The 15,708-nt window shown below is 42.9% G+C and overlaps 1 protein-coding gene across 1 annotated transcript in view; it reads right to left on the minus strand.

The window, feature by feature from the left end:
* slc38a4 (solute carrier family 38 member 4) overlaps positions 1–2,688 on the minus strand; it is a 49,414-nt gene extending 46,726 nt beyond the window's left edge. The window contains exon 1 of the mRNA XM_033614599.2: positions 2,538–2,688. The gene's annotated coding sequence lies outside the window, so the exon portion shown is untranslated. The remainder of the gene's footprint in view (positions 1–2,537) is intronic.
* Positions 2,689–15,708: the final 13,020 nt, after the last annotated feature.

Raw genomic sequence — 15,708 nt, forward strand, 5'->3', positions numbered from 1 at the left:
AACCTGTTTTCAACCTATTTTCCGATCTACTTTTGTCTAAATGAGTGATAGGATGTTCATTATTTGACATTTCTCCAGTACGAAGCTCGGGCTGACCTGCCTGCAGCCTGTGAGCGCATGCTATATTAAATAATAGGGCACTCAGACAGCATCAAATGTCAAAATACGTCCACTAAAAGTGCATTTTTTTCACACAGATAGGCTCAGATTGTTAGTATAATTATCCGACAACATAACGGAAAGGAGAAATGAATGTCTGTGTTAAACTTAAGCTGGGTTTGGACATGTTCCTCTGCCTGTTGCTGCTCCCTCTCACTCCTCGTACGCTCTTCAATTTCAATGAGCTCTGTGTCCGTGTACGTCCGTGTACTCCGTGTTCAAATAAATACGGGCAGTCATCAAATTCAAATGGCTCATCCAGATCTAGTTGGTCAAAATTGGGTAAAAATTCAGCCATGACTACTCCAACCAGAGTAACTCCTCGTGTTTGTAAGGTCACTCCAGCGGTAACTTCCTGCAACAACTCAAATCTCGCGAGACGTGAGATTTCAGAGCCAAATTTTCACTCTCTGAGTGAGTGTTTTGACTTGCCCCAACAAACATGTCTGAATTTTTACCCGATTTTGACCAACTGGATCTTTTGGTGGATGTATTTTGACGTTGTCTGAGTGCCCTATTATTTAATATAGCGCACGCTCACGGGCTGCAGGCAGGTCAGCCCACGCTTTGTACTGGAGAAATGTCAAATATTGAACATCCTATCACTCATTCAAACAAAAGTACATCGGAAAATAGGGTCCAGGTTGAAAAAAAAATGAGTTCCCCTTTAATAATGCAAATTTACTGATTTCCATTTAAACTTTAATCAACTTAATTACACCTTAATTACTCCGTACTCCTTTTTAAAATGTGTAGTTGCAGCCAAGCAGTGTGACTATAAAGTTTCTTCAACAAGTGACATTTCTTCTTGTTTTTTTTTCATCCATATCTAAGCACATTTCTGTAAGAAAAACTATGCGTGTGAAGGAATGCAGCTTTAGTTAAGCGAGTGTGCACCTCAAAGCTTGAACTTAACCACAGTCACCATTAAACACACCCACTTGGTTATTCTTACAACTGGATTCTTTTCAGAGCTATCTGACAAAGGCGTAGGTGGAGCTTCATTAAGGGAAGACATCACCAGATCACTTCTTCTTAAGCAACTAAGGTGCAGAGAGAACAGAGCTGGTTAGAGAGTGTACATTCACTTTCAATGTGTGGCAACCGGGTATTTTTAGCAGTCCGAAAGGCGATGATAGAATCTGAACTCACTACTTAAATATGCCTAAACCAAGATATTCTCCTGGCTGAATGTAGTCTTTGTTTCCAGTGGCTTTGCTGTATGTGGCTGGGATTATGGGGTGTTGCTTCAGATGCTCAACTTAAACTGGGTTAAGAGGATGAACATAAAAGTATTACAGCAAAGAAAGTGACAACAATGTGTATGAAAAGTATCCAAGCAAAGGCACATCCTAGAAAATCCCTCTAAAGACCTAAATGATACTGCTCTGTGTTGCTTTTAGATCCGTTTCACTCTCACAGTCTTTACCAGGTACATAGTCAGAGAGACTACACAACACATCAGTTTAAGAGATAAGAATGAGACCAGATATAAGAAAGAAAAACTGGTTTCTGCTCAAGAGAGCCTATAGGCAGGTTTTTGGAGATTAAATCAAGTTAAAACAATTTCAAAAATTTTGTATAGTACTCTCAAGCAGAGCCTGGCAGCAGTTTGAGCCTGTGATTTGCAGTCATAACATATTTATTGGTTCTCAGTGAGACCTGCAGGCCACACTCGGCATGCTCCTGTGTCCTGTTACATAAACCCATGCCCTACATTACACCGTTATCCATATTCCTCCTCTGCTCATCCCTGCAAAACTACTTTATCTCCATGACTTAGAGGCTGCATGCACACTGGGAACAGGAACAAAGCAGTCTAAATGATGCAAAGTGGAAACAATACCAGTCGCCTTTGTGTTTTCTGTCACTAGGAGCGAAAAGGCAGCACAACACAACATGCAACGTGTAGTTTGACTCCATATGAGCAACTGGTGACTACAGGAGATGTGTGTATTTCCGAGTGAAATCAGACACTAAGTGATCAGCGTGCAGCAGACTACAGCTAATTCTCTTGTATAAATAAAGCCGCGTGTTTGGCGCTTTACGCGGCTTTATATTGACTTCAGGCAACACCCTGCAGGAAGCGCTCTGCACACCGCTACTGTTGCTCCTTCCCTTTAACGCCTTACTTTGTGAATGGATCAAGAAAAAAATTCACAGTAGAAAATAAAGTTTAAAAAGCATTAAACTCACGCGCAAACACGCCTTATTTTATTGCCTAACTAGGCTATAAAATCCTCTTTATTCCAATAAAACCAGTAATAAATCAGAATTAAACTACAGCAATCAAAGATGTTGGTGGGAATAAACCAGCAGCTGCAGGGTAGGTTAAAAAAAAATAAAAGTAAGGATATGAAAATGTATGGTGGGCTTACCTAATGTTTCAGTGTGGCGGACAGCTGTAGCAGGCGGAGGAGGAGGCGCACTAGTGGAGACAAGAGTTGGAGACCCTTCCCATTTAACAAGCAAGGAGACAGAGTGGAAATTTCCATCTGCCATGTGATGATGGCAACTCCTGAAGCGTCATGTTACACTGCTGGGGGGTTTCTTGCATATTCTGTCATTCGCCTCCCTCCAGCTACTCATTTGGCTGAGCGCACGAGCCGGGAAAAAACATCTTAAAGTGACGATTTGAATGCATTCATTCGGGTTTAATTGTTCCCATTCCCTCATCTTAAATACACCATCTTAGGATATAATTATCGGTATGTGTGTGTATACAGGCTGGAGGATGTTTGTGCAACGTTTGAGATAAAAAGGTTTGGTTTATTTAATGATTTGGCCCGTTTACTGAGTGGGATCCTTTGTTTACATTCCGCCTGGCCACGTTGTCGCTCCATGCTCTTTATGCGTTAAAGGGAAAGTGGGGAGGGAAAACGGGAGGAAATGAAGAGGTGGAATTTGGGTTACATCCTGTACTGCATAATTTTACTTAAGTATTGTGGTACAATCATGATGCAACTTGATATTTCTACTCAGTTGTGGAAAAACTCCTCAGATCTTTTACTTAGCCTAAGTAAAAGACGCAATGCCACAAGGTAATCCTCTAAGTAAAAGGCATGTATTTAAAAAAAGTCTACTTAAAGGGACAGTCCATCTACAAATAAAAGATACATATTTTTCCTTCTACCTGCATTGCTATTTATCAGTGTAGATTGCTTTGGTGTGAGTTGCCAAGTGTTGGAGATACAGGGCATAGAGATGTCTGCCTTCTCTCCAATATAATGGATCTAGATGGCACTCAGCTTGTGGTGCTCAAAGTGCCAAAGAAATTCAATTTAAAAACTCAACAGTAATGTCTCTTTCCAGAAATCATGTCCCGGTTACTCTAGATAATCCACAGACCTTGTTGTGAGCAGATTTATGGAGGAACTATTTTTTTTCTGCCAAACTACACCCACCAACTGAATCACTGCGCAGAAGAAGCATGCATCTACTAGATGCATGCTTCCTTCTATAGGCGGATTTATGCTTGTGCATCAGCTCTATGCAGAGCCCATGCTATGCTATGTAGCCTACGCACGTGGCTTACACCATTGTGAGCATTTATATTTATGTGTCTTTGTCACTTTGCAGTTACACCTTCAAAACACTTGTCGGCGGCAGGGTTTCTGTGAAGTGCTTTAAAGTTGTGATGATTCAAAACACACATTAAAGTTTAAGTTTATTTACTTTATTAATCCCCTGAGGGGAAATTCAATGTTTTTCACTCTTGCTTGTCATTAACACACAGGTCTGAAAGACACACACATGCACAAACAGGACCTATACATGCACAAAGTAGAGAGATCTCAGAGTGAGGGGGCTGCCCTTTGGTCAGGCGCCCCGAGCGGTTGGGGGGTTCAGTGCCTTGCTCAAGGGCACCTTGGCAGTGCCCAGGAGGTGAACTGGCACCTCTCCAGCCACCAGTCCACGCTCCATATTTGGTCCGGACGGGGACTCGAACGGGAGACCCTCTGGTTCCCAACCCAAGTCCCTATGGGCTGAGCTACTGCTGCCCCTAAACATGGCTTAATAGCAACAATTTCAAACACAAGTACAAAAATCGGCTTCACTATAAATCACAGGATTCTAAGACAAAGCAATTTTCTTTCGGGGGACACATTTTCCCCACAAATACAACATGCTAATGTTTTTAGCACAAGCCTAAGCCATTTTACATTGTATAAATTAGCTTAGCAGCTAGCAGACATTTCCTCTACTCATATAAAACCAGGGACAACAGCAACATTTAACAAAGGTAGTGTTACGAAATTCCACTCAATTACAACTCACAAGGTCCACCGACATTATATTAGACAACAACATTTATTCAACAAATATTACATGCTAATGATATTAGCACAGGCCCATGGCATTTTACATTGTATAAATTAGCCTAGCAACTAGCGGAGATTCCCTCTGTTCATATGAAGCCAGGATAAATCCCACACAAGGCATTAAATGCTATTTTTGTGGAGGCTCAATGTTTCTTATCTGTGAAATAAAAGTAAATAAAAAAAGGGAAATGGTTTCAGCTTACAGAAATAGCCAGGAGGTCTGTGTGGCGTTGTCACGTCTGTGATGTGTTGTTACATTTCTGGGGAGGTGCACGTCAGGTTATGGTGTAGGCTATGGCGTTGATTCGACCCAGAAGTATAAATCCGGCTTCAGTCCAGGAGGATGCCATTAATGTTTACATCTCGTGCTGTCACAAGCACGAGCCTCTCATCCATGAGTAGACGCATGGTTCCTTCTATGCGGTAAGACAGTTTGTTTGGTAGAAAGACATTAGTTTTTGATATCTGGTCCATCTTGTTGCCTGTACTTCAGTACTTTGACCTGAGCAAAATATCCAAAATTTAGTACTTGAAGGGAGTAGGTCTGTTTTTCAGATTCTCTCTGAATTCCTGAATCAAAAGCAGGCAGTTGTCAGCACTATAACTCCGAATCTGCCAGATATCTGATTTGTGTTTCTCCTTTTTTCCTTTGTGCCCTTTTTTCCTGCGCTCCACTCTCCAGAGTTCACCTGTCGATCAAACAGTGTGTGAGCTACTGTGATTTTTTCTTTGATTTTCTGTGGCGCTTTTGTCTTTCTGTTCAGTCACTGGGTATTTGTGCCTCACAAACCCAAGTTCTTCTTCTGTTTACTCCAGACAAACAGCATCAATTTCTCAGTGTTGGTGTTTTTTTTCCCAACGAAAGAACTACCAGACTTCATTCAGAAAACAAGCATTTATATTATTTTTGTGTTATGCCAAACATTTGGCCAGTCCCACATGGTACTGGAAGAACTGTATGTCAAACTAATATGTATAAAAATAATAAATATCTCCCATATATGGCACAAATCCAAGAGAAAAACATCATATCAACACTGTAAATAATTCTATAAACTTTCAAATTATGTGCAAAACCTCAAACATATGACCCACAGAGGAAAGAAAACAAATGCTACAAGCCTAAAGGCCCTGACACACCAAGCCGACGGTCGGCCGTCGACCAAAGTCGGGCTGTCGGTGAGTGTCTGTCGGCCTAGTTTTTGCGGTGTGTCCCGCACCGTCGGCACTTCAGCGTCAGAGGCTTTTCGGCCAATTGAGCATGTTGAGTTGGCGGCGGAGCTAGTCGGTGAAAGAGATCACTCTGATTGGCTGTTTAGGTTTTATTTCCTCGCCCCTGTAGCGAGTGAATCTGCCTGTAGTGAAACCGGGCTAACCGGTGCTTTCTCCTCAGGCTCCACTTCACTCAGCTGCCCACAGATCAGCTGCTTCTTCTCACTTTAATCTGAATAACAAACCGGAGCTAGCTGTAAGCAGCTAGCGTTAGCCGCAGCGTGACGGAGGGACGCACAGCCAGTTAGCCTCTGCTAGTCTCTGAGCTAGCTCTGGCTCTCTGTTTGGATCCAACTGGAGCACCGAGACCTGGTTTGTTATTCAGGTTAAAGTGGGAAGAAGCAGTGGGTTTGTCGGGCAGCTGAGTGAAGCTGAGTGAGGTGGAACCTGCGGAGGAAACACCAGGACTGTCTGAATGTAACAGTCCGTGGAGTTGCTGCGGTGCTCGGCTGCACAGATAGGAAACCCCTCGACTGACAGGATGTACCACTCTGTCACTCCGCTCTCTCTCACACAGGCGCAGAACGTACGTGCCACTTGGCCATCGGATGTAGTCCGTGTAGTGTGTACAAATGCAACTGACACAGGGCGACGTGACACAACGTAGATGACGCAACAGTTGGCTTTCGTCGCCACTAGTTCTTTGATGTCGGTTTGGTGTGTCCGCACCTTAAAGGTTTGTACATCTTCATCAGTCAGGCTTTTTTCAAGTTACAGACTAACTTAGATGTTTTACATGTGAGTAGCCAACTCATTCTCTGTGCATCATTAATGCTTCAAAGAATTTGTTTTTTCTTTCATCTAATCAAGGTATTGGGTGGTTCCTGGTGAAAAGCACAATAGAAAGCAAAAGGGAAATCCTTTCCTAGATCATGAAGACGGCACACTGATGGCACACCTTTCTCAATGGATTTTTACTATGTGTCTAATGTTCTCTGCTACTTCCTCCTTCTGTATTTGCAATGTGGAAAGAGGAAGCCAATGCGTGCTTGTCAACATCCGCCCACAGGTTTCACCTCTCTCAATGCCAACAGGCGTGTTACTGTTGACGGGCATCACTTCCTGTAGGATGTACAGTTAGATGATAATCAGGTCTCTTCCCTTCCTACCTACAGACTCTCGGATGAACACACAGCTCACGTACAGCCTTACAGCCCAGTTTTGCAGGCTGCCATCTTTTAAAATTTGGGGTGAGTGAAAAAATGGATGGTAGCTTGACTATTTAAAAATGGTGAATATTCTAGTGACAGTACCCTCTGACTAATCAGTGGTCTGTAGTGTTTCAACCCCACCTTCTAGTATCAGCCCGCATAGAACCTTAAATCTGGTGGTACCAAAAAAGGTACTGTCCATGACTTTTGCCAAAGGAAAACCAAAACACAGTGACCCCAGCTGACTAGAGCTGTGCCATATGATGCGGTGGATATGTGGCATATGGTCTCGCTAGTTAAACAGCCTAATTTCCATCTAGTCATCTATTATTTATACCCCTTTATCCAGTGAAGCCTGTCCCAGCATACACTGAGCGAGAAGTACACCCTGGAGAGGTCACTTAACCTGTGCTATGGCACTATTTTTTGTGTGTGTAGTCTCATGGAAACCATTCCTGTCCATTCACTTTCCTATGGGACAGTAAGAAATTTACTGCACTTATGAGGGGAGCTGAAACTTATATTTCATTCTATAAAAAAGTGAGACCGTCCCCAGCCTTCATATTTTCATTGGATCCTTTCCATGACATTAAATAAGAAAATGCAATCCCTCCCCTAAGGTCTTAAAACAAGCATTTATGACAAATTTAGAGGTGAAAGTACGGCCACTCTTTAATTTTGAATAACGAGCTGTGAAATAAACTTTTTACAGCCACAGAAGTTGCAAATTATGAACAGGCTCCAGACTAGCTCCAGACTCCAGTGCCGCGCTGTATTCACCCCACCCAGACTTACAACAAATAGCCTAAAAATAGACATAGATTGGATCAGATGATGTTGCAGCCTCATGTCTGACTGTCCGTCATAATTAATTTGACATGATTCAAAGTCGCGTGGCTGGGTAAGTTAAAAACATTGCCTCCAGACAGAAAGACACAATGCAGATAGACGAGCCGGTAACATTTTGAAATCAGCTCTTGTGTTTGTGTGTGTTTGTTATAAAAGGGAGATGTTTCATTATTGTGGTTTGAAATTGACAGTACTACACCCTTCTCCTGTAGCTTTCCCCTCTCTGTCCTAAGCCCCTCCCACCAGACAATCACAGGCATATTATGCATGTGCTTCATATCCCTTGTTTCCCATACATTGATTTACTTAATCTCATTTCATTGTAGAGCTGAAGGCAGCTCATTCACTTCTTGCTCTGTTCTCTCTCTGTTTATCAGACCACGAAAAACACAGGAATAAGCAAGTCTGCCGTCCCGTCTCTTTGCTCCCCGCTACTGTGGACTGCCTCCCCGGAAGAAGTGCAGGCAGCAGCTCGGTAGATGGACTTTCACTTGATGGCTATAATGGCTCAAAGTCGGCTAGCACAAACCCTCCCGTGCTGGATGTCACATCAGGCTGGTGGCCATTAGCAGTCCTGGGTGTCTGGTCCCTTAGAACTGAGGTTTACTCTGGCTGGATTCATGTTGCTGCAGATGCTAACTCTGGAGCTGCTGCCTGCTCACCTCTCAACAAGGTGGTCTGTAGAGGCGGGGAGTGAGGTGGAAGACACACTGTAGCTCTTTTTAGATAGGAAATGTGCAAATTTGCAGGAAAGCCCAATCAGTCTTTTTTCAGCATTGGCAGTATAAAAACAAAATTGGGGAGTGCAGCGAAATGCTGCCTACCTACTTTTGTTTATACAGAATGCACCTTTTTTGGGGCAATGGGGGGCGTGAGCAAGTAACAAAACGTGTAGGTCAGCGTGTGACATAAACAGTGATGTGGGAGGGAAGCTAGTCAGTCCTTCGGCGATTCTCTCGTAAGTTGGCCCGTTCTTCACTGTTCCCGTCATCTGACGGTTAATGACCTCTTCGTTTGCGAGGGCAAGGAGGGCGCGCAATTCCTTGTCTCTCCAGTTGCTCATCTTTACAGTGTCTGTCAAGTTTGTGTTTCCCTCTTGCTACTAGCTGCTCACTAATTCCCGTTGTCAGCTGTTTCCTGTTTATCCACCACCAGTGGGTCGCACGTGCGGCATCATCAACAGCTCCTCCCACAAGTCATCAACAGCCCCTCCCATTGCGGAAGGGCGCCTCAGTCTGTTTAAACTAAAAGGGTTCCACCAATACGACTACCCTTCGAGGCGGAAAATTGGACACCTTGGATCAACTCCCCAATCCGGCTCTGTGTGTCTAAATGCTTGCAGCTTGCCAGCAAAACGGCCCAACATTGCCGGAAAATCTGGCAGTGTAAAAGGGGATTGTGATTCAAGGCTCATGGTAACGTTAGCAACATGAACGAGAACTTGAAGCCACAGCCATGAGCCTTTTGCCCCAGTAAGCAGAAGGCTAAGCTATTAGCAACACTTTCTCTCCATCTCTGCAACACATCTCTGATATTAACACATTTTATTTTGTTAATTGTCAGATTCAGTTTTAGACAATCTTTTCAAATATACATCTATATCTATATCTATCTATCTATCTATCTATCCATATATACAGTACAGGCCAAAAGTTTGGACACGCCTTCTCATTCAATGCATTTTCTTTATTTTCATGACTATTTACATTGTAGATTCTCACTGAAGGCATCAAAACTATGAATGAACACATGTGGAGTTATGTACTTAACAAAAAAAGGTGAAATAACTGAAAACATGTTTTATATTCTAGTTTCTTCAAAATAGCCACCCTTTGCTCTGATTACTGCTTTGCACACTCTTGGCATTCTCTCCATGAGCTTCAAGAGGTAGTCACCTGAAATGGTTTCCACTTCACAGGTGTGCCTTATCAGGGTTAATTAGTGGAATTTCTTGCTTTATCAATGGGGTTGGGACCAACAGTTGTGTTGTGCAGAAGTCAGGTTAATACACAGCCGACAGCCCTATTGGACAACTGTTAAAATTCATATTATGGCAAGAACCAATCAGCTAACTAAAGAAAAACAAGTGGCCATCATTACTTTAAGAAATGAAGGTCAGTCAGTCCGGAAAATTGCAAAAACTTTAAATGTGTCCCCAAGTGGAGTCGCAAAAACCATCAAGTGCTACAACGAAACTGGCACACATGAGGACCGACCCAGGAAAGGAAGACCAAGAGTCACCTCTGCTTCTGAGGATAAGTTCATCCGAGTCACCAGCCTCAGAAATCGCAAGTTAACAGCAGCTCAGATCAGAGACCAGATGAATGCCACACAGAGTTCTAGCAGCAGACCCATCTCTAGAACAACTGTTAAGAGGAGACTGCGCCAATCAGGCCTTCATGGTCAAATAGCTGCTAGGAAACCACTGCTAAGGAGAGGCAACAAGCAGAAGAGATTTGTTTGGGCCAAGAAACACAAGGAATGGACATTAGACCAGTGGAAATCTGTGCTTTGGTCTGATGAGTCCAAATTTGAGATCTTTGGTTCCAACCGCCGTGTCTTTGTGAGACGCAGAAAAGGTGAACGGATGGATTCCACATGCCTGGTTCCCACTGTGAAGCATGGAGGAGGAGGTGTGATGGTGTGGGGGTGTTTTGCTGGTGACACTGTTGGGGATTTATTCAAAATTGAAGGCACACTGAACCAGCATGGCTACCACAGCATCCTGCAGCGACATGCCATCCCATCCGGTTTGCGTTTAGTTGGATGATCATTTATTTTTCAACAGGACAATGACCCCAAACACACCTCCAGGCTGTGTAAGGGCTATTTGACCAAGAAGGAGAGTGATGGAGTGCTGCGGCAGATGACCTGGCCTCCACAGTCACTGGACCTGAACCCAATCGAGATGGTTTGGGGTGAGCTGGACCGCAGAGTGAAGGCAAAGGGGCCAACAAGTGCTAAACACCTCTGGGAACTCCTTCAAGACTGTTGGAAAACCATTTCAGGTGACTACCTCTTGAAGCTCATGGAGAGAATGCCAAGAGTGTGCAAAGCAGTAATCAGAGCAAAGGGTGGCTATTTTGAAGAAACTAGAATATCAAACATGTTTTCAGTTATTTCACCTTTTTTTGTTAAGTACATAACTCCACATGTGTTCATTCATAGTTTTGATGCCTTCAGTGAGAATCTACAATGTAAATAGTCATGAAAATAAAGAAAACGCATTGAATGAGAAGGTGTGTCCAAACTTTTGGCCTGTACTGTATATATATATATATATATATATATATATATATATATATATATATATATATATATGCATATTTTTTTATAGATGATTTCATTTATTGATTTCTCTCTGGATGTTAAGAGCTGCTGTTAATGGAGAAGATGTTTGACAGCAGACAAGTTATTTCCTGGCTGGAGGTATTTCCCATATAGCATTACCAGATATGGGACAAATAAATGTGCACAAATCTACTAAACATTGACTAAATTTGAATACATATATAAATATTTTTAATCTAGCTAATCTGTGCCCCCTGATGATTTAACCCATCAGGCTACATGAGTCTGAGTCCCATAATCAGAAACATTATCCAGGTGTGTTTTGGAGCAGCAGCTGGAGACTCAGAGGGAACTATTTCCTGCCGAGCCAAACAATAACATCATATCAAAAAACAAGTGAGTCATTTTCAGTAAATGGTTAAAGTTACTGCGCACACACACATGCAGGCGACAGGGAGACAGCTGTGTGTGGCACATGCTCTCACGCTGCCACAATGGTAAACTCTCATTTTACACACAGCTGGTTCAGTGTTTTACCACCAGTGATACATGAAAACAAAGTGTTTTGGTCATAGCTCGACTAACTGTGAAAGAACAGGTGATAAAGTGTGTTCAGATCAGTTTGTGGGCTGAAGGAAACTAGGTGCAGAACTCTATATTAAATTATATTATAAGTCATTCAGAGTTACAATTCATGACATATGATACTGAACCTATTGCACTCTAACTCCTGTAAAACACATTTAACTTTACTTTACTAGTTCAGCTCTCTGTTGTAAAGCAGAATGAAGGAGTGACTGCACAGGAAGAATATTATATATTGTCTTTACAAGAGATGTTCAATTAGTAATAACTAATAAGCTCTGCATACATGTTTCTCAAAACAGACATCAGCTGGTGATGAAAACAAAGCCTTGATATAGAGGAAGATGTCGGAAATAATCATCGCTCAGTCCCTTATCATCGTCACAAGGAACCACTTAGGAGTCGCCAGTGTGCTCTGCCTTCATGAGGATTGTCATCTGTATTATTTAATTGATTGCACTGCACTGTACCACATAAAATGGGTGTTAAGAGAGTTCGCTAGCCTCCCTTAGATACTGTTGCCACACATGTCAAGCCTTAGGGCCCACGTTTTTTTGGCCAATTCCGTTCAGCTCAGTCACGAGAAGAGAGACAGAAGTGAGGACAGAAAACAAATGGCTAAAGTCAAGAGGAAGTGAGATCAAAATTAATGGAGTATATTAGGTAAGATTATTTTTTTGCCGTTAAGCTCTTTAGCAAAAGTGGCTCATAATTAGTGTTACTGTTTGCTAGCGCACATTAAATATGCTTTATTATTTCAACATCGGATTGTGTTGGTAATGTGCTAACTGGCTAACTAGCATCTTGAATCTGTCCTGTCAGTCTTCCCAAATCGGTTTTCGAATGATGAATACAGTCTACTGCCACGTGCTGGTTTGGAGAGACCTTGAGCTAATCAGGGATGTATTAATTCAAGTGACTGTGATGAAGCAAGCATCTTGTTGTAGTATTCGCCAGAAGTAGATTTAACTTCATTGTCACTGCACAGAGTGTCCCAAGAAATGAGACAATGCTGAAAAGTTGTGTCAGGAGTGGAATTTGAACCCATGCCTCCATTTGGAGATCAGAAGTCCCTTTAGTGAGGGAGGAATCAATCCTTGAGTCTGGCGCCTTAGACCACTCAGCCATCCTGATTACCGGTGTAATGGACTGCTATGATTTTCTTTAAAAAAAAAAAAAGAAAGAAAATTTGCAATTTGCAAATTTGTTAAAATCCGTGTTAGTGAGCAGTACCTCTCTTTTCTCTTTTTCAAAGATAATCTATCCACCTGACAGGTGTGACATATCAAGATGCTGATTAAACAGCATCATTACTACACAGGTGTGTCTCGTGATGGTCACAGTAAAAGGCCACTCTAAAATGTGCAAATCAAACAACACAATGATGTTGCAAGTTTTGAAGGAACATGTCATTGGCATGCTGACATCAGGAGCATAGACCCTCAGGGCATTGGTGGATTAGTGGATAGAGCTGGCTCCCCATGTGCAAGGCTGTCGCTGCAGCGGCCCAGGTTTGACTCCAGCTTGTGGCCCTTTGCTGCATGTCATTCCCCTTGTTTCCTTGTATTAGTTTGTGGACGTAATGCGAAAAAAAAAAATTGGAATGGTTCGAACCTATGAGTTGTTTTTAGAAGGAATATTTGAACGTCGTTTTTGAGCAATTTTGACAGCCCTAGTAACTACACCAGCTCAGGACTTCCATATTCAGCGTTTTTACCTGCAAGATCATTTGAGACCAGCCACCCGACAGCTGGTGCAAAAATTGTTTTGCACAACTGAAGAATTTCTGCACAAACTATTAGATAAGTCAGGGAAGCTCATCTGTATGCTTGTTGATTTCTTCATTGCCTTGACCTGACAGTAGTTCATCACCTTAACCAGCTTGAGCGCTCACGTTCAATGGCATCTGGCACTTCAGAGAAGTTCTCTTTACAGATGAATCCCAGTTTGCACTGTACCACAGCTGGCAGAGTGCGTGTATGGCGTCAAGGGCAAGTGGTTTGCTAATGCCAGCACTGGGAACACAGTGCCCCATGTTTGCACTTGGGTTATGGTATGGGCTGGCATGAGTTACGGACAACAAACACAGGTTCATTTTAATGATGGCAGTTTGAATCCACAGCAACACCACGATGACATCCTGAGGCCCACTGTCATGCCATTCATCCGCTGCCATGACCTCATGCTGCAGCATGATAATGCAATTCCTGGAGGCTCCCAGTTATTGCATGACCTGCATCCTCACCAGACACGTCACCTACTGAGCATGTTTGGGATGCTCTGGATCAGCGTGTCCCGATTCCTGCCAATATGCAGCAACTTCGCATAGCCATTGAAGAGGAGTGGGCCAACAGTCAACAACCTGATCAACTCTATGTGAAGGAAATGCCTCACACTGCACGTGGCAATTGGTCACATCAGATACTGACTGATTCTTTGGGGTACTGTGACCAAAAATGCATTTCTGTAGTACTAGTCATGTGAAATCCTGATAAATGTCTTTTTTCAAGATAAAACTGCATTTTTTAGAGGCCTTTTATTATGCCAATCTCAAGGCACACCTGTCATGTGGATGGATTATCCTAGAAAAGGAGAAGTGCTCACTAATATGGATTTTAACAAATTTGCAACCAAATTTGAGAGAGAGATCTATCAAGTGCATAAAAAAGTCTTAGATCTTTAAAGGAGCTATATGTAAGAAATCTAAAGCAAATAAAGCAATTAGTCGTCCTAATATGTCACAGAGAGGAATAGAGAGGAAGGAATAATGTTCATATAACATACTGATCTCACTGACAACAATAGTACAGCCAGAATATTCGCATTTAAAACATTTTTTTACGGTCTGAAAGCAGAGAAGAATTTGAAATCGGATGTTGAAGTGGCTACTCTTCTCCTCGACAGGTAAGCTTTAGCCAAAGTTGGCTAACTAGCATCATAGCTAGACAAGGATTGACATTTCGAATTTTCGATCATACATTGTAGCCCATGTGCAGGTGGGTCATTGAGCTGACTGATTTTTTTGAGAAACAAACGTTAGCAGCATGGCAAGCAGCATTAGCAGTGTCCCAGTACATAGCATTAGCAGCCGGCTCCTCCTCCGATGTATCCCGGCAGCAGCATTAGCAGCAGAGAAAACGGACTTGCTCGAACGGTCCGCTGGAAGATCAAGGACGCGGTGACGCAGCCCTGCCACGGCAGCCGCCCATGGGCAAACAAATCACCCCCAATTTCCACCAGATGCATGTTGGTTGCGTCTGCACTCTCGCATGGCAGCGGAGCCGATAGGATTCAGTTCTAGTCAATGTGTGTGTTTCCACTGGGTGCGGCTGTGCTGCGTTCCGGCTCCATCTCAGCTGCGGCACTCCGGCGCCCTCCGCAACAGATACGCAGGACTTCTATTTTTGCCGGACGCCGGAGCACAACGCAGTAATTCAGCACAGAGCAGCAACCTTGAATCTGTAGGGCAGGTGGGGCAGGCACGACTCACAGCAGTATTTTGAATTTGAGTGCAGTAACCATTTTGGCCACATTCTTACATACAGTCCCTTTAACTTAAACAGCAGCAAAAAACAGAGAGAGAGTTGCATTTAAATTTTTGTTTAGTGTATTTTAAGAGATTGTTGCCTAGTCTCAGTGCACATGGAGCATGTGGGGATGCAAAGACAGCCACCATAGGTGTTTGTAAAGATCACTGAATTTTGTTTCCTGATAGTTACTCTTTTCACCTGGCTGTTATTCTTTGCTTAGGAAGCTCTTATTCAACTAAGTCCTCCTGTCCAATCTGTGGCACCTGAACCACCTACAAACAGCCCTTCATCCACCTCATTCTCTCAGCCAACATACTCTGCAGGAGCTGAGCCTCTCATTGCCACTTTGCTTACTTTGTTCTCTTTTATTTACTTAATAAACTTAGAAATTAGCTTATCCATTTTCTTTTCTTCACTCATTCCCTTAAAGCATAACACTGATGGAAAAAACAAAAGAATAAATGTCTGAACCTATCAGAGCTGCCACTGAGCTGCAGCATCAAGATGCCCCATTATCACCCTTTTGATGAGTCTCCACAGTACACATAT

The sequence above is a fragment of the Epinephelus lanceolatus genome, chromosome 23 (genome assembly GCF_041903045.1).
Source record: "Epinephelus lanceolatus isolate andai-2023 chromosome 23, ASM4190304v1, whole genome shotgun sequence".
NCBI classification, from domain to species: domain Eukaryota; kingdom Metazoa; phylum Chordata; class Actinopteri; order Perciformes; family Serranidae; genus Epinephelus; species Epinephelus lanceolatus.